Source organism: Carassius carassius, chromosome 8 (assembly GCF_963082965.1).
Source record: "Carassius carassius chromosome 8, fCarCar2.1, whole genome shotgun sequence".
Classification (NCBI taxonomy): domain Eukaryota; kingdom Metazoa; phylum Chordata; class Actinopteri; order Cypriniformes; family Cyprinidae; genus Carassius; species Carassius carassius.
The window spans coordinates 35,591,846-35,614,512 of NC_081762.1; the positions used below are offsets into that span (position 1 = coordinate 35,591,846).

Genomic DNA, 22,667 nt, shown 5'->3' on the forward strand with positions numbered 1-22,667 from the left:
AGTGCACGAGTCGCCGATAGGGCTAGAGGAGCTGATGAGATCTTTGTTTGGACCCGTCACTAAAGAGAGCCTTCCAGAGTTTGCTTCCCGTCACGTACAAGAAAGTGCTGCCTTCCCATGCCAGCTAAATAAACACTAAGTGCTGACAGCGCAAACGCAGAGAGTGCAAATACAGACGATGACCAGTGGCACGCCCTCCTGCAGCGTGTTGGCGGACGGCCAAATTGATTCTGCTATTGCATTTTGTTGTAGCTCTGTCCTCGGTCCACCAATAACCACAAGCCCAATCAAGGCAATCTCTTTCTCATGCCTCCATCTGAAAAGTTGGAGAAAATCTTATATGAATAAAAGAGTCTTTTAAAGAAATCCCTTATTCCGAGGTCACCGTAGCCACCAGATCCATTCTGTATCCAGATCAGTGGGCCGCTTCAGTCACCCGGATCCAGTCAGTATCCAGACAAGATGGTGGATCAACACCTAGAAAGGACCTCTATGGCCCTGAAACACAGCGGAGACCGGGACAACTAGATGAGCCCCAGATACAGATCCCCTGTAAAGACCTTGTCTTAGACGACCACCAGGACAAGACCACAGGAAACAGATGATTCTTCTGCACAGTCTGACTTTTCTGCAGCCTGGAGCTGATTTGCTGGTTTCTTCTGACCAGAGGAGAACTGTCTCCCCGACTGAGCCTGGTTTCTCACCGGGTTTTTTCTCCATTTTTTCACCGATCGAGTTTTGGTTCCTTGCCTCTGTCGCCTCTGGCAGGCATAGCTGGGGATACTTCATGTACAGCGATATCGTTGACTTGATTGAAAATTATTGCACAGATACTATTTAAACTGAACTTAGCTGAATGATGACATCATCGATTTCAATGACGAAATGCCTTTAACTGTCATTTTGCTTTATTGACGCACTGTGTTCCTAATTAATGTTGTTCAGTTGCATTGACACAATCCTTTTTGTTTAAAGCACTATTTAAAAAAAAAAAAAAAAAAGAGTCCAAACAATGACCCCTGCAACGGGTAGTGTTCCAAATGTAATGCCACTTTAGCTAATGATGGGTCCATCCGGAATTTGACGGTGCTAGGGCTGTGTCAGCGTCAGAAAAAGCCATGCATTGTTCAGTTATGTCGGTGCAGTAGCGTCGGTTGGGGGAGAAACAGCAACATGCACAGCTCCTCGTTAGTATAGTGGACAGTATCTCCGCCTGTCATGCGGAAGACCGGGGTTCGATTCCCCGACGGGGAGAGCTACCTCTTTTCGGCTTCTGAACGATCCATCCAAAAGTTTTGGGAGGAGCCACAGGTCACAGAAGGAGTTCTGCTTCGACATCAGCCCGAGCCAAAGGACATGCGTTGGCCGGGAATCGAACCCGGGTCAACTGCTTGGAAGGCAGCTATGCTCACCACTATACCACCAACGCAGTCAGCAGTCAGCAGTCAGCCACTTGCGCCGTCGTTAAGAAGGCTCGAAGTGCACGAGTCGCCGATAGGGCTAGAGGAGCTGATGAGATCTTTGTTTGGACCCGTCACTAAAGAGAGCCTTCCAGAGTTTGCTTCCCGTCACGTACAAGAAAGTGCTGCCTTCCCATGCCAGCTAAATAAACACTAAGTGCTGACAGCGCAAACGCAGAGAGTGCAAATACAGACGATGACCAGTGGCACGCCCTCCTGCAGCGTGTTTGCGGACGGCCAAATTGATTCTGCTATTGCATTTTGTTGTAGCTCTGTCCTCGGTCCACCAATAACCACAAGCCCAATCAAGGCAATCTCTTTCTCATGCCTCCATCTGAAAAGTTGGAGAAAATCTTATATGAATAAAAGAGTCTTTTAAAGAAATCCCTTATTCCGAGGTCACCGTAGCCACCAGATCCATTCTGTATCCAGATCAGTGGGCCGCTTCAGTCACCCGGATCCAGTCAGTATCCAGACAAGATGGTGGATCAACACCTAGAAAGGACCTCTATGGCCCTGAAACACAGCGGAGACCGGGACAACTAGATGAGCCCCAGATACAGATCCCCTGTAAAGACCTTGTCTTAGACGACCACCAGGACAAGACCACAGGAAACAGATGATTCTTCTGCACAGTCGAACTTTTCTGCAGCCTGGAGCTGATTTGCTGGTTTCTTCTGACCAGAGGAGAACTGTCTCCCCGACTGAGCCTGGTTTCTCACCGGGTTTTTTCTCCATTTTTTCACCGATCGAGTTTTGGTTCCTTGCCTCTGTCGCCTCTGGCAGGCATAGCTGGGGACACTTCATGTACAGCGATATCGTTGACTTGATTGAAAATTATTGCACAGATACTATTTAAACTGAACTTAGCTGAATGATGACATCATCGATTTCAATGACGAAATGCCTTTAACTGTCATTTTGCTTTATTGACGCACTGTGTTCCTAATTAATGTTGTTCAGTTGCATTGACACAATCCTTTTTGTTTAAAGCACTATTTAAAAAAAAAAAAAAAAAAAAAAAAGAGTCCAAACAATGACCCCTGCAACGGGTAGTGTTCCAAATGTAATGCCACTTTAGCTAATGATGGGTCCATCCGGAATTTGACGGTGCTAGGGCTGTGTCAGCGTCAGAAAAAGCCATGCATTGTTCAGTTATGTCGGTGCAGTAGCGTCGGTTGGGGGAGAAACAGCAACATGCACAGCTCCTCGTTAGTATAGTGGACAGTATCTCCGCCTGTCACGCGGAAGACCGGGGTTCGATTCCCCGACGGGGAGAGCTACCTCTTTTCGGCTTCTGAACGATCCATCCAAAAGTTTTGGGAGGAGCCACAGGTCACAGAAGGAGTTCTGCTTCGACATCAGCCCGAGCCAAAGGACATGCGTTGGCCGGGAATCGAACCCGGGTCAACTGCTTGGAAGGCAGCTATGCTCACCACTATACCACCAACGCAGTCAGCAGTCAGCCACTTGCGCCGTCGTTAAGAAGGCTCGAAGTGCACGAGTCGCCGATAGGGCTAGAGGAGCTGATGAGATCTTTGTTTGGACCCGTCACTAAAGAGAGCCTTCCAGAGTTTGCTTCCCGTCACGTACAAGAAAGTGCTGCCTTCCCATGCCAGCTAAATAAACACTAAGTGCTGACAGCGCAAACGCAGAGAGTGCAAATACAGACGATGACCAGTGGCACGCCCTCCTGCAGCGTGTTGGCGGACGGCCAAATTGATTCTGCTATTGCATTTTGTTGTAGCTCTGTCCTCGGTCCACCAATAACCACAAGCCCAATCAAGGCAATCTCTTTCTCATGCCTCCATCTGAAAAGTTGGAGAAAATCTTATATGAATAAAAGAGTCTTTTAAAGAAATCCCTTATTCCGAGGTCACCGTAGCCACCAGATCCATTCTGTATCCAGATCAGTGGGCCGCTTCAGTCACCCGGATCCAGTCAGTATCCAGACAAGATGGTGGATCAACACCTAGAAAGGACCTCTATGGCCCTGAAACACAGCGGAGACCGGGACAACTAGATGAGCCCCAGATACAGATCCCCTGTAAAGACCTTGTCTTAGACGACCACCAGGACAAGACCACAGGAAACAGATGATTCTTCTGCACAGTCTGACTTTTCTGCAGCCTGGAGCTGATTTGCTGGTTTCTTCTGACCAGAGGAGAACTGTCTCCCCGACTGAGCCTGGTTTCTCACCGGGTTTTTTCTCCATTTTTTCACCGATCGAGTTTTGGTTCCTTGCCTCTGTCGCCTCTGGCAGGCATAGCTGGGGACACTTCATGTACAGCGACATCGTTGACTTGATTGAAAATTATTGCACAGATACTATTTAAACTGAACTTAGCTGAATGATGACATCATCGATTTCAATGACGAAATGCCTTTAACTGTCATTTTGCTTTATTGACGCACTGTGTTCCTAATTAATGTTGTTCAGTTGCATTGACACAATCCTTTTTGTTTAAAGCACTATTTAAAAAAAAAAAAAAAGAGTCCAAACAATGACCCCTGCAACGGGTAGTGTTCCAAATGTAATGCCACTTTAGCTAATGATGGGTCCATCCGGAATTTGACGGTGCTAGGGCTGTGTCAGCGTCAGAAAAAGCCATGCATTGTTCAGTTATGTCGGTGCAGTAGCTTCGGTTGGGGGAGAAACAGCAACATGCACAGCTCCTCGTTAGTATAGTGGACAGTATCTCCGCCTGTCACGCGGAAGACCGGGGTTCGATTCCCCGACGGGGAGAGCTACCTCTTTTCGGCTTCTGAACGATCCATCCAAAAGTTTTGGGAGGAGCCACAGGTCACAGAAGGAGTTCTGCTTCGACATCAGCCCGAGCCAAAGGACATGCGTTGGCCGGGAATCGAACCCGGGTCAACTGCTTGGAAGGCAGCTATGCTCACCACTATACCACCAACGCAGTCAGCAGTCAGCCACTTGCGCCGTCGTTAAGAAGGCTCGAAGTGCACGAGTCGCCGATAGGGCTAGAGGAGCTGATGAGATCTTTGTTTGGACCCGTCACTAAAGAGAGCCTTCCAGAGTTTGCTTCCCGTCACGTACAAGAAAGTGCTGCCTTCCCATGCCAGCTAAATAAACACTAAGTGCTGACAGCGCAAACGCAGAGAGTGCAAATACAGACGATGACCAGTGGCACGCCCTCCTGCAGCGTGTTGGCGGACGGCCAAATTGATTCTGCTATTGCATTTTGTTGTAGCTCTGTCCTCGGTCCACCAATAACCACAAGCCCAATCAAGGCAATCTCTTTCTCATGCCTCCATCTGAAAAGTTGGAGAAAATCTTATATGAATAAAAGAGTCTTTTAAAGAAATCCCTTATTCCGAGGTCACCGTAGCCACCAGATCCATTCTGTATCCAGATCAGTGGGCCGCTTCAGTCACCCGGATCCAGTCAGTATCCAGACAAGATGGTGGATCAACACCTAGAAAGGACCTCTATGGCCCTGAAACACAGCGGAGACCGGGACAACTAGATGAGCCCCAGATACAGATCCCCTGTAAAGACCTTGTCTTAGACGACCACCAGGACAAGACCACAGGAAACAGATGATTCTTCTGCACAGTCTGACTTTTCTGCAGCCTGGAGCTGATTTGCTGGTTTCTTCTGACCAGAGGAGAACTGTCTCCCCGACTGAGCCTGGTTTCTCACCGGGTTTTTTCTCCATTTTTTCACCGATCGAGTTTTGGTTCCTTGCCTCTGTCGCCTCTGGCAGGCATAGCTGGGGACACTTCATGTACAGCGATATCGTTGACTTGATTGAAAATTATTGCACAGATACTATTTAAACTGAACTTAGCTGAATGATGACATCATCGATTTCAATGACGAAATGCCTTTAACTGTCATTTTGCTTTATTGACGCACTGTGTTCCTAATTAATGTTGTTCAGTTGCATTGACACAATCCTTTTTGTTTAAAGCACTATTTAAAAAAAAAAAAAGGAGTCCAAACAATGACCCCTGCAACGGGTAGTGTTCCAAATGTAATGCCACTTTAGCTAATGATGGGTCCATCCGGAATTTGACGGTGCTAGGGCTGTGTCAGCGTCAGAAAAAGCCATGCATTGTTCAGTTATGTCGGTGCAGTAGCGTCGGTTGGGGGAGAAACAGCAACATGCACAGTTCCTCGTTAGTATAGTGGACAGTATCTCCACCTGTCACGCGGAAGACCGGGGTTCGATTCCCCGACGGTGAGAGCTACCTCTTTTCGGCTTCTGAACGATCCATCCAAAAGTTTTGGGAGGAGCCACAGGTCACAGAAGGAGGTCTGCTTCGACATCAGCCCGAGCCAAAGGACATGCGTTGGCCGGGAATCGAACCCGGGTCAACTGCTTGGAAGGCAGCTATGCTCACCACTATACCACCAACGCAGTCAGCAGTCAGCCACTTGCGCCGTCCTTAAGAAGGCTCGAAGTGCACGAGTCGCCGATAGGGCTAGAGGAGCTGATGAGATCTTTGTTTGGACCCGTCACTAAAGAGAGCCTTCCAGAGTTTGCTTCCCGTCACGTACAAGAAAGTGCTGCCTTCCCATGCCAGCTAAATAAACACTAAGTGCTGACAGCGCAAACGCAGAGAGTGCAAATACAGACGATGACCAGTGGCACGCCCTCCTGCAGCGTGTTGGCGGACGGCCAAATTGATTCTGCTATTGCATTTTGTTGTAGCTCTGTCCTCGGTCCACCAATAACCACAAGCCCAATCAAGGCAATCTCTTTCTCATGCCTCCATCTGAAAAGTTGGAGAAAATCTTATATGAATAAAAGAGTCTTTTAAAGAAATCCCTTATTCCGAGGTCACCGTAGCCACCAGATCCATTCTGTATCCAGATCAGTGGGCCGCTTCAGTCACCCGGATCCAGTCAGTATCCAGACAAGATGGTGGATCAACACCTAGAAAGGACCTCTATGGCCCTGAAACACAGCGGAGACCGGGACAACTAGATGAGCCCCAGATACAGATCCCCTGTAAAGACCTTGTCTTAGACGACCACCAGGACAAGACCACAGGAAACAGATGATTCTTCTGCACAGTCTGACTTTTCTGCAGCCTGGAGCTGATTTGCTGGTTTCTTCTGACCAGAGGAGAACTGTCTCCCCGACTGAGCCTGGTTTCTCACCGGGTTTTTTCTCCATTTTTTCACCGATCGAGTTTTGGTTCCTTGCCTCTGTCGCCTCTGGCAGGCATAGCTGGGGACACTTCATGTACAGCGATATCGTTGACTTGATTGAAAATTATTGCACAGATACTATTTAAACTGAACTTAGCTGAATGATGACATCATCGATTTCAATGACGAAATGCCTTTAACTGTCATTTTGCTTTATTGACGCACTGTGTTCCTAATTAATGTTGTTCAGTTGCATTGACACAATCCTTTTTGTTTAAAGCACTATTTAAAAAAAAAAAAAAAAAAAGAGTCCAAACAATGACCCCTGCAACGGGTAGTGTTCCAAATGTAATGCCACTTTAGCTAATGATGGGTCCATCCGGAATTTGACGGTGCTAGGGCTGTGTCAGCGTCAGAAAAAGCCATGCATTGTTCAGTTATGTCGGTGCAGTAGCGTCGGTTGGGGGAGAAACAGCAACATACACAGCTCCTCGTTAGTATAGTGGACAGTATCTCCACCTGTCACGCGGAAGACCGGGGGTGCGATTCCCCGACGGGGAGAGCTACCTCTTTTCGGCTTCTGAACGATCCATCCAAAAGTTTTGGGAGGAGCCACAGGTCACAGAAGGAGGTCTGCTTCGACATCAGCCCGAGCCAAAGGACATGCGTTGGCCAGGAATCGAACCCGGGTCAACTGCTTGGAAGGCAGCTATGCTCACCACTATACCACCAACGCAGTCAGCAGTCAGCCACTTGCGCCGTCGTTAAGAAGGCTCGAAGTGCACGAGTCGCCGATAGGGCTAGAGGAGCTGATGAGATCTTTGTTTGGACCCGTCACTAAAGAGAGCCTTCCAGAGTTTGCTTCCCGTCAAGTACAAGAAAGTGCTGCCTTCCCATGCCAGCTAAATAAACACTAAGTGCTGACAGCGCAAACGCAGAGAGTGCAAATACAGACGATGACCAGTGGCACGCCCTCCTGCAGCGTGTTGGCGGACGGCCAAATTGATTCTGCTATTGCATTTTGTTGTAGCTCTGTCCTCGGTCCACCAATAACCACAAGCCCAATCAAGGCAATCTCTTTCTCATGCCTCCATCTGAAAAGTTGGAGAAAATCTTATATGAATAAAAGAGTCTTTTAAAGAAATCCCTTATTCCGAGGTCACCGTAGCCACCAGATCCATTCTGTATCCAGATCAGTGGGCCGCTTCAGTCACCCGGATCCAGTCAGTATCCAGACAAGATGGTGGATCAACACCTAGAAAGGACCTCTATGGCCCTGAAACACAGCGGAGACCGGGACAACTAGATGAGCCCCAGATACAGATCCCCTGTAAAGACCTTGTCTTAGACGACCACCAGGACAAGACCACAGGAAACAGATGATTCTTCTGCACAGTCTGACTTTTCTGCAGCCTGGAGCTGATTTGCTGGTTTCTTCTGACCAGAGGAGAACTGTCTCCCCGACTGAGCCTGGTTTCTCACCGGGTTTTTTCTCCATTTTTTCACCGATCGAGTTTTGGTTCCTTGCCTCTGTCGCCTCTGGCAGGCATAGCTGGGGATACTTCATGTACAGCGATATCGTTGACTTGATTGAAAATTATTGCACAGATACTATTTAAACTGAACTTAGCTGAATGATGACATCATCGATTTCAATGACGAAATGCCTTTAACTGTCATTTTGCTTTATTGACGCACTGTGTTCCTAATTAATGTTGTTCAGTTGCATTGACACAATCCTTTTTGTTTAAAGCACTATTTAAAAAAAAAAAAAAAAAAAGAGTCCAAACAATGACCCCTGCAACGGGTAGTGTTCCAAATGTAATGCCACTTTAGCTAATGATGGGTCCATCCGGAATTTGACGGTGCTAGGGCTGTGTCAGCGTCAGAAAAAGCCATGCATTGTTCAGTTATGTCGGTGCAGTAGCGTCGGTTGGGGGAGAAACAGCAACATGCACAGCTCCTCGTTAGTATAGTGGACAGTATCTCCGCCTGTCACGCGGAAGACCGGGGTTCGATTCCACGACGGGGAGAGCTACCTCTTTTCGGCTTCTGAACGATCCATCCAAAAGTTTTGGGAGGAGCCACAGGTCACAGAAGGAGTTCTGCGTCGACATCAGCCCGAGCCAAAGGACATGCGTTGGCCGGGAATCGAACCCGGGTCAACTGCTTGGAAGGCAGCTATGCTCACCACTATACCACCAACGCAGTCAGCAGTCAGCCACTTGCGCCGTCGTTAAGAAGGCTCGAAGTGCACGAGTCGCCGATAGGGCTAGAGGAGCTGATGAGATCTTTGTTTGGACCCGTCACTAAAGAGAGCCTTCCAGAGTTTGCTTCCCGTCACGTACAAGAAAGTGCTGCCTTCCCATGCCAGCTAAATAAACACTAAGTGCTGACAGCGCAAACGCAGAGAGTGCAAATACAGACGATGACCAGTGGCACGCCCTCCTGCAGCGTGTTGGCGGACGGCCAAATTGATTCTGCTATTGCATTTTGTTGTAGCTCTGTCCTCGGTCCACCAATAACCACAAGCCCAATCAAGGCAATCTCTTTCTCATGCCTCCATCTGAAAAGTTGGAGAAAATCTTATATGAATAAAAGAGTCTTTCAAAGAAATCCCTTATTCCGAGGTCACCGTAGCCACCAGATCCATTCTGTATCCAGATCAGTGGGCCGCTTCAGTCACCCGGATCCAGTCAGTATCCAGACAAGATGGTGGATCAACACCTAGAAAGGACCTCTATGGCCCTGAAACACAGCGGAGACCGGGACAACTAGATGAGCCCCAGATACAGATCCCCTGTAAAGACCTTGTCTTAGACGACCACCAGGACAAGACCACAGGAAACAGATGATTCTTCTGCACAGTCTGACTTTTCTGCAGCCTGGAGCTGATTTGCTGGTTTCTTCTGACCAGAGGAGAACTGTCTCCCCGACTGAGCCTGGTTTCTCACCGGGTTTTTTCTCCATTTTTTCACCGATCGAGTTTTGGTTCCTTGCCTCTGTCGCCTCTGGCAGGCATAGCTGGGGACACTTCATGTACAGCGATATCGTTGACTTGATTGAAAATTATTGCACAGATACTATTTAAACTGAACTTAGCTGAATGATGACATCATCGATTTCAATGACGAAATGCCTTTAACTGTCATTTTGCTTTATTGACGCACTGTGTTCCTAATTAATGTTGTTCAGTTGCATTGACACAATCCTTTTTGTTTAAAGCACTATTTAAAAAAAAAAAAAAAAAAGAGTCCAAACAATGACCCCTGCAACGGGTAGTGTTCCAAATGTAATGCCACTTTAGCTAATGATGGGTCCATCCGGAATTTGACGGTGCTAGGGCTGTGTCAGCGTCAGAAAAAGCCATGCATTGTTCAGTTATGTCGGTGCAGTAGCGTCGGTTGGGGGAGAAACAGCAACATGCACAGCTCCTCGTTAGTATAGTGGACAGTATCTCCGCCTGTCACGCGGAAGACCGGGGTTCGATTCCCCGACGGGGAGAGCTACCTCTTTTCGGCTTCTGAACGATCCATCCAAAAGTTTTGGGAGGAGCCACAGGTCACAGAAGGAGTTCTGCTTCGACATCAGCCCGAGCCAAAGGACATGCGTTGGCCGGGAATCGAACCCGGGTCAACTGCTTGGAAGGCAGCTATGCTCACCACTATACCACCAACGCAGTCAGCAGTCAGCCACTTGCGCCGTCGTTAAGAAGGCTCGAAGTGCACGAGTCGCCGATAGGGCTAGAGGAGCTGATGAGATCTTTGTTTGGACCCGTCACTAAAGAGAGCCTTCCAGAGTTTGCTTCCCGTCACGTACAAGAAAGTGCTGCCTTCCCATGCCAGCTAAATAAACACTAAGTGCTGACAGCGCAAACGCAGAGAGTGCAAATACAGACGATGACCAGTGGCACGCCCTCCTACAGCGTGTTGGCGGACGGCCAAATTGATTCTGCTATTGCATTTTGTTGTAGCTCTGTCCTCGGTCCACCAATAACCACAAGCCCAATCAAGGCAATCTCTTTCTCATGCCTCCATCTGAAAAGTTGGAGAAAATCTTATATGAATAAAAGAGTCTTTTAAAGAAATCCCTTATTCCGAGGTCACCATAGCCACCAGATCCATTCTGTATCCAGATCAGTGGGCCGCTTCAGTCACCCGGATCCAGTCAGTATCCAGACAAGATGGTGGATCAACACCTAGAAAGGACCTCTATGGCCCTGAAACACAGCGGAGACCGGGACAACTAGATGAGCCCCAGATACAGATCCCCTGTAAAGACCTTGTCTTAGACGACCACCAGGACAAGACCACAGGAAACAGATGATTCTTCTGCACAGTCTGACTTTTCTGCAGCCTGGAGCTGATTTGCTGGTTTCTTCTGACCAGAGGAGAACTGTCTCCCCGACTGAGCCTGGTTTCTCACCGGGTTTTTTCTCCATTTTTTCACCGATCGAGTTTTGGTTCCTTGCCTCTGTCGCCTCTGGCAGGCATAGCTGGGGACACTTCATGTACAGCGATATCGTTGACTTGATTGAAAATTATTGCACAGATACTATTTAAACTGAACTTAGCTGAATGATGACATCATCGATTTCAATGACGAAATGCCTTTAACTGTCATTTTGCTTTATTGACGCACTGTGTTCCTAATTAATGTTGTTCAGTTGCATTGACACAATCCTTTTTGTTTAAAGCACTATTTAAAAAAAAAAAAAAAAAAAGAGTCCAAACAATGACCCCTGCAACGGGTAGTGTTCCAAATGTAATGCCACTTTAGCTAATGATGGGTCCATCCGGAATTTGACGGTGCTAGGGCTGTGTCAGCGTCAGAAAAAGCCATGCATTGTTCAGTTATGTCGGTGCAGTAGCGTCGGTTGGGGGAGAAACAGCAACATGCACAGCTCCTCGTTAGTATAGTGGACAGTATCTCCGCCTGTCACGCGGAAGACCGGGGTTCGATTCCCCGACGGGGAGGGCTACCTCTTTTCGGCTTCTGAACGATCCATCCAAAAGTTTTGGGAGGAGCCACAGGTCACAGAAGGAGTTCTGCTTCGACATCAGCCCGAGCCAAAGGACATGCGTTGGCCGGGAATCGAACCCGGGTCAACTGCTTGGAAGGCAGCTATGCTCACCACTATACCACCAACGCAGTCAGCAGTCAGCCACTTGCGCCGTCGTTAAGAAGGCTCGAAGTGCACGAGTCGCCGATAGGGCTAGAGGAGCTGATGAGATCTTTGTTTGGACCCGTCACTAAAGAGAGCCTTCCAGAGTTTGCTTCCCGTCACGTACAAGAAAGTGCTGCCTTCCCATGCCAGCTAAATAAACACTAAGTGCTGACAGCGCAAACGCAGAGAGTGCAAATACAGACGATGACCAGTGGCACGCCCTCCTGCAGCGTGTTGGCGGACGGCCAAATTGATTCTGCTATTGCATTTTGTTGTAGCTCTGTCCTCGGTCCACCAATAACCACAAGCCCAATCAAGGCAATCTCTTTCTCATGCCTCCATCTGAAAAGTTGGAGAAAATCTTATATGAATAAAAGAGTCTTTTAAAGAAATCCCTTATTCCGAGGTCACCGTAGCCACCAGATCCATTCTGTATCCAGATCAGTGGGCCGCTTCAGTCACCCGGATCCAGTCAGTATCCAGACAAGATGGTGGATCAACACCTAGAAAGGACCTCTATGGCCCTGAAACACAGCGGAGACCGGGACAACTAGATGAGCCCCAGATACAGATCCCCTGTAAAGACCTTGTCTTAGACGACCACCAGGACAAGACCACAGGATACAGATGATTCTTCTGCACAGTCTGACTTTTCTGCAGCCTGGAGCTGATTTGCTGGTTTCTTCTGACCAGAGGAGAACTGTCTCCCCGACTGAGCCTGGTTTCTCACCGGGTTTTTTCTCCATTTTTTCACCGATCGAGTTTTGGTTCCTTGCCTCTGTCGCCTCTGGCAGGCATAGCTGGGGACACTTCATGTACAGCGATATCGTTGACTTGATTGAAAATTATTGCACAGATACTATTTAAACTGAACTTAGCTGAATGATGACATCATCGATTTCAATGACGAAATGCCTTTAACTGTCATTTTGCTTTATTGACGCACTGTGTTCCTAATTAATGTTGTTCAGTTGCATTGACAAAATCCTTTTTGTTTAAAGCACTATTTAAAAAAAAAAAAAAAAAAAGAGTCCAAACAATGACCCCTGCAACGGGTAGTGTTCCAAATGTAATGCCACTTTAGCTAATGATGGGTCCATCCGGAATTTGACGGTGCTAGGGCTGTGTCAGCGTCAGAAAAAGCCATGCATTGTTCAGTTATGTCGGTGCAGTAGCGTCGGTTGGGGGAGAAACAGCAACATGCACAGCTCCTCGTTAGTATAGTGGACAGTATCTCCGCCTGTCACGCGGAAGACCGGGGGTCGATTCCCCGACGGGGAGAGCTACCTCTTTTCGGCTTCTGAACGATCCATCCAAAAGTTTTGGGAGGAGCCACAGGTCACAGAAGGAGTTCTGCTTCGACATCAGCCCGAGCCAAAGGACATGCGTTGGCCGGGAATCGAACCCGGGTCAACTGCTTGGAAGGCAGCTATGCTCACCACTATACCACCAACGCAGTCAGCAGTCAGCCACTTGCGCCGTCGTTAAGAAGGCTCGAAGTGCACGAGTCGCCGATAGGGCTAGAGGAGCTGATGAGATCTTTGTTTGGACCCGTCACTAAAGAGAGCCTTCCAGAGTTTGCTTCCCGTCACGTACAAGAAAGTGCTGCCTTCCCATGCCAGCTAAATAAACACTAAGTGCTGACAGCGCAAACGCAGAGAGTGCAAATACAGACGATGACCAGTGGCACGCCCTCCTGCAGCGTGTTGGCGGACGGCCAAATTCATTCTGCTATTACATTTTGTTGTAGCTCTGTCCTCGGTCCACCAATAACCACAAGCCCAATCAAGGCAATCTCTTTCTCATGCCTCCATCTGAAAAGTTGGAGAAAATCTTATATGAATAAAAGAGTCTTTTAAAGAAATCCCTTATTCCGAGGTCACCGTAGCCACCAGATCCATTCTGTATCCAGATCAGTGGGCCGCTTCAGTCACCCGGATCCAGTCAGTATCCAGACAAGATGGTGGATCAACACCTAGAAAGGACCTCTATGGCCCTGAAACACAGCGGAGACCGGGACAACTAGATGAGCCCCAGATACAGATCCCCTGTAAAGACCTTGTCTTAGACGACCACCAGGACAAGACCACAGGAAACAGATGATTCTTCTGCACAGTCTGACTTTTCTGCAGCCTGGAGCTGATTTGCTGGTTTCTTCTGACCAGAGGAGAACTGTCTCCCCGACTGAGCCTGGTTTCTCACCGGGTTTTTTCTCCATTTTTTCACCGATCGAGTTTTGGTTCCTTGCCTCTGTCGCCTCTGGCAGGCATAGCTGGGGACACTTCATGTACAGCGATATCGTTGACTTGATTGAAAATTATTGCACAGATACTATTTAAACTGAACTTAGCTGAATGATGACATCATCGATTTCAATGACGAAATGCCTTTAACTGTCATTTTGCTTTATTGACGCACTGTGTTCCTAATTAATGTTGTTCAGTTGCATTGACACAATCCTTTTTGTTTAAAGCACTATTTAAAAAAAAAAAAAAAAAAAAAGAGTCCAAACAATGACCCCTGCAACGGGTAGTGTTCCAAATGTAATGCCACTTTAGCTAATGATGGGTCCATCCGGAATTTGACGGTGCTAGGGCTGTGTCAGCGTCAGAAAAAGCCATGCATTGTTCAGTTATGTCGGTGCAGTAGCGTCGGTTGGGGGAGAAACAGCAACATGCACAGCTCCTCGTTAGTATAGTGGACAGTATCTCCGCCTGTCACGCGGAAGACCGGGGGTCGATTCCCCGACGGGGAGAGCTACCTCTTTTCGGCTTCTGAACGATCCATCCAAAAGTTTTGGGAGGAGCCACAGGTCACAGAAGGAGTTCTGCTTCGACATCAGCCCGAGCCAAAGGACATGCGTTGGCCGGGAATCGAACCCGGGTCAACTGCTTGGAAGGCAGCTATGCTCACCACTATACCACCAACGCAGTCAGCAGTCAGCCACTTGCGCCGTCGTTAAGAAGGCTCGAAGTGCACGAGTCGCCGATAGGGCTAGAGGAGCTGATGAGATCTTTGTTTGGACCCGTCACTAAAGAGAGCCTTCCAGAGTTTGCTTCCCGTCACGTACAAGAAAGTGCTGCCTTCCCATGCCAGCTAAATAAACACTAAGTGCTGACAGCGCAAACGCAGAGAGTGCAAATACAGACGATGACCAGTGGCACGCCCTCCTGCAGCGTGTTGGCGGACGGCCAAATTCATTCTGCTATTACATTTTGTTGTAGCTCTGTCCTCGGTCCACCAATAACCACAAGCCCAATCAAGGCAATCTCTTTCTCATGCCTCCATCTGAAAAGTTGGAGAAAATCTTATATGAATAAAAGAGTCTTTTAAAGAAATCCCTTATTCCGAGGTCACCGTAGCCACCAGATCCATTCTGTATCCAGATCAGTGGGCCGCTTCAGTCACCCGGATCCAGTCAGTATCCAGACAAGATGGTGGATCAACACCTAGAAAGGACCTCTATGGCCCTGAAACACAGCGGAGACCGGGACAACTAGATGAGCCCCAGATACAGATCCCCTGTAAAGACCTTGTCTTAGACGACCACCAGGACAAGACCACAGGAAACAGATGATTCTTCTGCACAGTCTGACTTTTCTGCAGCCTGGAGCTGATTTGCTGGTTTCTTCTGACCAGAGGAGAAATGTCTCCCCGACTGAGCCTGGTTTCTCACCGGGTTTTTTCTCCATTTTTTCACCGATCGAGTTTTGGTTCCTTGCCTCTGTCGCCTCTGGCAGGCATAGCTGGGGACACTTCATGTACAGCGATATCGTTGACTTGATTGAAAATTATTGCACAGATACTATTTAAACTGAACTTAGCTGAATGATGACATCATCGATTTCAATGACGAAATGCCTTTAACTGTCATTTTGCTTTATTGACGCACTGTGTTCCTAATTAATGTTGTTCAGTTGCATTGACACAATCCTTTTTGTTTAAAGCGCAATTAAAAAAAAAAAAAAAAAGAGTCCAAACAATGACCCCTGCAACGGGTAGTGTTCCAAATGTTATGCGACTTTAGCTAATTATGGGTCCATCCAGAATTTGGCGGTGCTAGGGCTGTGTCAGCGTCAGAAAAAGCCATGCATTGTTCAGTTATGTCGGTGCAGTAGCATCGGTTGGGGGAGAAACAGCAACATGCGCAGCTCCTCGTTAGTATAGTGGACAGTATCTCCGCCTGTCACACGGAAGACCGGGGTTTGATTCCCCGACGGGGAGAGCTAGTTCTTTTTGGCTTCCGAACGATCCATCCAAAAGTTTTGGGAGGAGCCACAGGTCACAGAAGGAGTTCCGCTTCGACATCAGCCCGAGCCAAAGGACATGCGTTGGCCGGGAATCGAAACCGGGTCAACAGCTTGGAAGGCAGCTATGCTCACCACTATACCACCAACGCAGTCAGCAGTCAGCAGTCAGCAGTCAGCCACTTGCGCCGTCGTTAAGAAGGCTCGAAGTGCACGAGTCGCCGATAGGGCAAGAGGAGCTGATGAGATCTTTGTTTGGACCCGTCACTAAAGAGAGCCTTCCAGAGTTTGCATCCCGTCACGTACAAGAAAGTGCTGCCTTCCCATGCCAGCTAAATAAACACTAAGTGCTGACAGCGCAAACGCAGAGAGTGCAAATACAGAGGATGACCAGTGGCACGCCTTCCTGCAGCGTGTTGGCGGACGGCCAAATTGATTCTGCTATTGCATTTTGATGTAGCTCTGTCCTCGGTCCACCGATAACCACAAGCCCAATCAAGGCAATCTCTTTCTAATGCCTCCATCTGAAAAGTTGGAGAAAATCTTATATGAATAAAAGAGTCTTTTAAAGAAATCCCTTATTCCGAGGTCACCGTAGCCACCAGATCCATTCTGTATCCAGATCAGTGGGCCACTTCAGTCACCCGGATCCAGTCGGTATCCAGACAAGATGGTGGATCAACACCTAGAAAGGACCTCTATGGCCCTGAAACACAGCGGAGACCGGGACAACTAGATGAGCCCCAAATACAGATCCCCTGTAAAGACCTTGTCTTAGATGACCACCAGGACAAGACCACAGGAAACAGATGATTCTTCTGCACAGTCTGACTTTTCTGCAGCCTGGAGCTGATTTGCTGGTTTCTTCTGACCAGAGGAGAACTGTCTCCCCGACTGAGCCTGGTTTTCACCGGGTTTTTTCTCCATTTTTTCACTGATCGAGTTTTGGTTCCTTGCCTCTGTCGCCTCTGGCAGGCATAGCTGGGGACACTTCATGTACAGCGATATCGTTTACTTGATTGCAAATTATTGCACAGATACTATTTAAACTGAACTCAGCTGAATGATGACATCATCGATTTCAATGACGAAATGCCTTTAACTGTCATTTTGCTTTATTGACGCACTGTGTTCCTAATTAATGTTGTTCAGTGGCATTGACACAATCCTTTTTGTTTAAAGCGCAATTAAAAAAAGTCCAAACAATGACCCCTGCAACGGGTAGTGTTCCAAATGTTATGCGACTTTAGCTAATGATGGGTCCATCCGGAATTTGACGGTGCTTGGGCTGTGTCAGCGTCAGAAAAAGCCATGCATTGTCCAGTTATGTCGGTGCAGTAGCGTCGGTTTGGGGAGAAACAGCAAAATGCACAGCTCCTCGTTAGTATACTGGACAGTATCTCCGCCTGTCACGCGAAGGCCAGTCGCGGATAGGTGTAGAGCGCTGACTAGCCAATAGGAACGAAGGCAATTCCAGGGAGGCGGGACGAAAAAAATACACAGAATTAGAGGTTCGAATCCCGTCTCGGCCACAAATACCATTAAATTAGTTTGTATTCGTTTTTTCATCTAGATACACTGTAGGTACGATTAACATATAATAAACGAACTTTGTGAACAAAGATAAAATAAATATTGTAATAATTGTTGTTTTGTAGGATGTAAAAAATGTGCAACGATCTTAAGAAACAAATTTATTTTTAATATAGAAAATTGTGAATTATTAAAAAGAATATTTTGATAATGTTTCAGGCCTTTATTTTTAAAGAGACATCTATTTATATTTGTATAACTGTGTACAGAAAACCCATATATATGTAATATAACTAACACTCACAAAAAAGTAAGTTTTCCATTTTATTTATAGTAAAGTAATTACTTATATACTTATTATAAAAATGATAAGAAAAACTAACCAAAATATATAATGATTAAATAAATATATCTTAATAAATTTTAATAAATATTTACATTATAATAGGGAATAGGTATTTTTAATATAGAACAATTAGAATAATTAAAAAAGAACATTTGGTAATGTTTCAGGCCTTTATTTTTAAAGAGAAATTCATTTTATATTTGTATAACTATGTACAGAAAACCCATATATATATATATATATGAAATATAACCAATAACAGCAAAAAAGTAAGTTTCTAATTTTTATCTATAGGTCAGTAATACATATATTATATAAAACTGAAAAATTTAATTATTAAAGTACAGTACTTACTAAAATATTTAATAGTTAAATAAATAAACATTAAATAATTATATATTAAACAACAACAATAATAAAAAGAGAGAACACAGGAAAACAATTAAATTGTGTTTTAAATTAAATAATTATGAACAATTATGTATATTTAATAGTAACAGTGATTAACATTTAGTGTTTTCAAATCTGAGCAAGATAATAACAACGCAAGTCTATAAAATTTACTTATAAAAAAAACACTAACAATGCAAATAAGGCCAATGTTTCAGGTATTTTAAAGATCACAAATGGGAATAAATAATTTAAAATTACAGATTAAACAACAGTAATAATAATAAAATCTACAGTTGTGGATAACACGGGGGAGAAAATACAAGAAACACATATTTTAAATTAAAAAAGAGTTTAATAGCAACAGTTATTAACATATAGTGTTTATGAGGCAAGATAAAATAATGCAAGTCAATAAAATAAAAATAAAAACACTAAAATACAAGGCAATACAATAAAATATATTACTTTTGGTATTTTAATGAACAGAAATAGAAAACAGAAATAAATTAAATAATTTACAATTATAGATTAAATAACAATAACAACAATAATGATAATATAATCTAAAGTTGTGGATAACGGGGGGGAAAAAAACAAGAAATGAAATAATTATGTAGACAGTTTAGTTATAACAGTTATTAACAATGCAAGTCAACAATATAAAAACCCCACTAAAATACAATGCAATAGAATAAAATAATCATTTCGGTATTTTATTGAACAAAAGGAAATAAATGAAATAATTAAAAAAACAAACAAATTTTAATAAATTTTTTTTACAAGTGCAACAAATATATAAATATATATACATATAAACACAACCTTGTGCAAGAAATGTCTTTGTCAAATGACATGCCCAGATCTCAAATACTGTTTTGTAGCACAGTGAAGTCATTTTTTCTTTTCCTTTATCCACCTCTGCTTCTCAGTCTCATAGAATGGAGACTGCTGAAAGTCTCTCCATGACATTTCTGCACTCATTCCCTGAGCCTGGTAAAGAGAAAACACTTTAGCAGGACAGTAAATGTATTTGCCTGCCACTCCAGGTAAACCAGTGTGAATATGAGGACTGTTGGGTCCTTGTTTCAGTGGCAGGTGGCAGAATCTGCACAGACGACCAGTAGGATGCTCTACTGCTGACTTCCGCTTGCTTCTCTCATCAGTGACCCTCTTCCTTTCTGCCCCTCTCTGCTTAGAGGCCTCCAGTTCCCACTGAAAAAAAGGAGTCTCTGCAAAGTCTTCAAAAGGCATTCTGGGGTTGGTCAGGCCCTCTGCTGAATATGTGTCAAATACTTTCTTGGAGCAGTAGAAGTATTTAACATCACTACCTTGATAGAAGAAATGTATTGAGGAGCCATCACCCATGTATCGAGACTTAGGCTGGCCACAGGCTAAACAGGATCTGGTTTGCTTTTTTTGCAGCGCCTGCAATTGTTGTTGCTGCTGAACTGCCTGCTGCTTCTCTATGATGTCCTTCACCATCTTCTCGAATGCTGTCTGGTCCAGAGGGACAGCCTCAGGAACAGCCTTTGCAGGTGGATTGACTGGGGCAGGTGGCAGTACTGTCACTGGGACTCTGATTGTTTCACTGCCTGAGTGAAGACGCTGCCATAAATGCTGTGTCTCCAAGAGCTTTTCTGGGCTGGTGTTGAGAGAAGCATTAGTGTTCTTTTTTTTAGCAAGGTGTTTTATGTACCTGCTTATGTGCTGCTTTGTGGTGGAATGCAGAAGGCTGTTGGGGTCAGTACAGGCACTCTGTACCATAGCAGCATATTCAGCATCCACCTTTGTAAGGAGATCCTTGCTCCCATGATGCTTGGCCAGCAAACCATCAATTGCATTTCTCATTGGATCCGTCCATCTGTTATGGTCCAACACAAAAACTCGGCCACCGGTCTTAATAGGTCCAGTGCGAGCAGCAGAGGGAGAAGCAGCTACAGGCAGTGGTGATGTGCTTGGGAGTTCTAAAAGAGATTCACAAAATTACTAATTTAAGTATTTGTTTTTTGTGTCCATAGATGAGGCAGACAGATTACACACATTGACGCCTGTATGTATTATATAGTTACCTCCAAATAAAAGACACTCCTCAGATGTTTGTTCCTTCACTGTCACAGCACTTGGTGTAGGAAACTGGTGAAAAATGACAGGCTGTGAGGTAGCCTCTGGTTCTGCAGCAAGAGGGGTCTCGGCAGAAGAGGTATCCTTTAAGCATTCCTAAAAAAATGAGTGCAATATGCAAGTGAGAATTATAAATGTATTATTTTTATAAAAAAAAACTGTTATCAATTTTTTTAAAGGCTTACCTGAGATGGGAATGGAAACGGAACGCCAGATGAAGACTCCTCTTGCATCTCCACATCTCCTAGGTCTGTCTTCCTGCTTTTGTGCTTGTCAAAGTCAAGAGGCACAGGTCGACAACCTGGCTCCACGTATTGCAGGCCAAACCTCTCTCCTGTGTCCCTGCTGGAGATGTGCAAGGCTGGATATTTGGGTTGCCCTGTCACTCTTATAGATGCCCTGTTTAACTCCATCATCAAAACAGGGTCAAACACTCCAGGTAAGACAACCCCAGGCTGCTTCAGGTCCACCAGCCGCTGATAATTCCAGCGTGCCACACCAGTCATACCCTGTGCTTGGAACAACTCAGGAGAGACACGATTGCCTGTTACCCACTGAGCCTGGTGGAAATGAAACCCCTCCTGCTGTGAAGTGCCTCTCACAGGGATCCAAATCGGCACAGCAGCTCCATCACCCTTGACATGATTCAGCTGTAGGGTTCCACCATATCTGTAGAGGATTCCTTCCTCCACCTCAGGATCACTCAGGCAGCCTCTAAGGATGTGGATACGCTGAATCCACCATAATTTTAACATTGAGGGTTTGAAAAGGAAGATGTTGTTGGGATCCTTTGCCAGATAGAAATGGTGTAACACTTCTTCCACCCTTTGAACCAGCTCTCTGGGATGTGGCACTTTTGTCCTGCAGTGCTCTCTGATGTGCAGCTTGGTGGGATTAGCAGGCTCGATACCACAGAATCTGTATGCGTTCTTCAGTTTCTCCAGGTCACTCTGATCAACTACAGAGAAGGCAGAAGAGAGGAACTGGCAGAAGGAGCCATACAGAGGATGGTGCTCCGAAACACACTCCCTGGTGAACCGCCGCATACAGTGAAACAAGTCCAGTTTAACAACCATGTCCTCGTTGAACTTCCTGCAAGCGGCATGTAAATTCTTGAGGTTTCCTGATGTAACCTCTGCCACAATAGCTTCTGTGGTCCTCCAGGCTTCCCACTGCTGGTGCTCATAAGGTCCTGGGTCCATCACTCTGAAAGCGGCACAGCAGTCCCTAAGTACATAAAGGAGAAAGAAAAATACATTTTAATGTATTCATAACCTTTGCTTACACCACTTGATGTAATGTTTGGTTAGATGTGATGATTTATACCTGTCCACCCACTGGTACTTGGCCTTGGGAATACCAGCAGCACTGTAGCGATTGGATAGCCCACAGTACATTGACTCCAATGACTGCTCACTTTCACTCTGCAGCATCACCCAGGACAGAATCATCCAGTTCTCGTTCATCACAGCATAGGATGACATTGTGCCAGATAAGAGGGTCACTTTTCTAGCAACTTTGCGTGTGTGATCTGACCTGAACACCTGTCCAAAAGTGCCTTGTAGGAGCTGAGTGAGAGCTGCTTCCTGCCGCTGATATTCATGAAGGAGGCACTCTATTAAATAGTGTGCAGAGACAGACACCCCATTCCACCCATCAGTGTCTCCGTAATCCCCAAACGGTGCAGGTGTGTCATCCTTCCTCAGTGCCCCAGTGATGGTTTTCTGACCATACATCCCTGCTTCAGCATCCCTGACATTCTGCACACTGAGAAGGTAAGCCAGATGTGCTCTTTCAAATTTAAGGTGAAGCACCTCAGACAGCTGGTTGGCCATGTCATTAGGGGATTTTCCAGAGCGCCTCAGTTCATCCATCACTGTTTTACAGATTGCCTTCTTATGGGTGAGGAAGGCTGGCAAGACGTTTCTGAATCGCTGTGGTAGAATGTCCAGCCACTGAGGTTTATCAGCAAACCAGTATCTTTTGCATGCCTTACAACACAGACGTGAAGCAAGGATGTAAAATTGCCCAGTAGTAACAAGGATCACTCTGGGTCTTCCCACACCAGAGGACACAACATTTGGATTTTGACATCTGTAAAGACAAGGCAGGATGTAATTGTTCCTAAGCCTTTCCATTATACTGTGCTCAGGTTTCCAAATGAAAAAGGGATGGAGTTGGAAGTATTTGGGTGATGGAAGGCCAGTGTTTGTCTCTATAAGCTCAGGCTGAGGTGGATAGCGCCACAAGGAGACCATATTCATGAGGTGTCTTA

General features: G+C 45.9%; 14 non-coding genes across 14 annotated transcripts; 5 read left to right on the top strand and 9 right to left on the bottom strand.

The window, feature by feature from the left end:
- Positions 1–1,182: 1,182 nt before the first annotated feature.
- trnad-guc (transfer RNA aspartic acid (anticodon GUC)) lies at positions 1,183–1,254 on the top strand. The gene has a single exon. It is a non-coding gene; the product is annotated as a tRNA-Asp (tRNA).
- A 103-nt stretch (positions 1,255–1,357) lies between these two features.
- On the bottom strand, positions 1,358–1,429 carry trnag-ucc (transfer RNA glycine (anticodon UCC)). Its single transcript has one exon. It is a non-coding gene; the product is annotated as a tRNA-Gly (tRNA).
- A 1,237-nt stretch (positions 1,430–2,666) lies between these two features.
- On the top strand, positions 2,667–2,738 carry trnad-guc (transfer RNA aspartic acid (anticodon GUC)). Its single transcript has one exon. It is a non-coding gene; the product is annotated as a tRNA-Asp (tRNA).
- Positions 2,739–2,841: 103 nt separating this feature from the next.
- Positions 2,842–2,913, bottom strand: trnag-ucc (transfer RNA glycine (anticodon UCC)). Its single transcript has one exon. It is a non-coding gene; the product is annotated as a tRNA-Gly (tRNA).
- Positions 2,914–4,134: 1,221 nt separating this feature from the next.
- trnad-guc (transfer RNA aspartic acid (anticodon GUC)) lies at positions 4,135–4,206 on the top strand. Its single transcript has one exon. It is a non-coding gene; the product is annotated as a tRNA-Asp (tRNA).
- Positions 4,207–4,309: 103 nt separating this feature from the next.
- On the bottom strand, positions 4,310–4,381 carry trnag-ucc (transfer RNA glycine (anticodon UCC)). Its single transcript has one exon. It is a non-coding gene; the product is annotated as a tRNA-Gly (tRNA).
- Positions 4,382–5,776: 1,395 nt separating this feature from the next.
- Positions 5,777–5,848, bottom strand: trnag-ucc (transfer RNA glycine (anticodon UCC)). Its single transcript has one exon. It is a non-coding gene; the product is annotated as a tRNA-Gly (tRNA).
- Positions 5,849–8,721: 2,873 nt separating this feature from the next.
- Positions 8,722–8,793, bottom strand: trnag-ucc (transfer RNA glycine (anticodon UCC)). Its single transcript has one exon. It is a non-coding gene; the product is annotated as a tRNA-Gly (tRNA).
- Positions 8,794–10,017: 1,224 nt separating this feature from the next.
- On the top strand, positions 10,018–10,089 carry trnad-guc (transfer RNA aspartic acid (anticodon GUC)). Its single transcript has one exon. It is a non-coding gene; the product is annotated as a tRNA-Asp (tRNA).
- A 103-nt stretch (positions 10,090–10,192) lies between these two features.
- On the bottom strand, positions 10,193–10,264 carry trnag-ucc (transfer RNA glycine (anticodon UCC)). Its single transcript has one exon. It is a non-coding gene; the product is annotated as a tRNA-Gly (tRNA).
- Positions 10,265–11,489: 1,225 nt separating this feature from the next.
- trnad-guc (transfer RNA aspartic acid (anticodon GUC)) lies at positions 11,490–11,561 on the top strand. Its single transcript has one exon. It is a non-coding gene; the product is annotated as a tRNA-Asp (tRNA).
- A 103-nt stretch (positions 11,562–11,664) lies between these two features.
- Positions 11,665–11,736, bottom strand: trnag-ucc (transfer RNA glycine (anticodon UCC)). Its single transcript has one exon. It is a non-coding gene; the product is annotated as a tRNA-Gly (tRNA).
- Positions 11,737–13,136: 1,400 nt separating this feature from the next.
- Positions 13,137–13,208, bottom strand: trnag-ucc (transfer RNA glycine (anticodon UCC)). The gene has a single exon. It is a non-coding gene; the product is annotated as a tRNA-Gly (tRNA).
- Positions 13,209–14,610: 1,402 nt separating this feature from the next.
- trnag-ucc (transfer RNA glycine (anticodon UCC)) lies at positions 14,611–14,682 on the bottom strand. The gene has a single exon. It is a non-coding gene; the product is annotated as a tRNA-Gly (tRNA).
- Between the last annotated feature and the right edge of the window lie 7,985 nt (positions 14,683–22,667).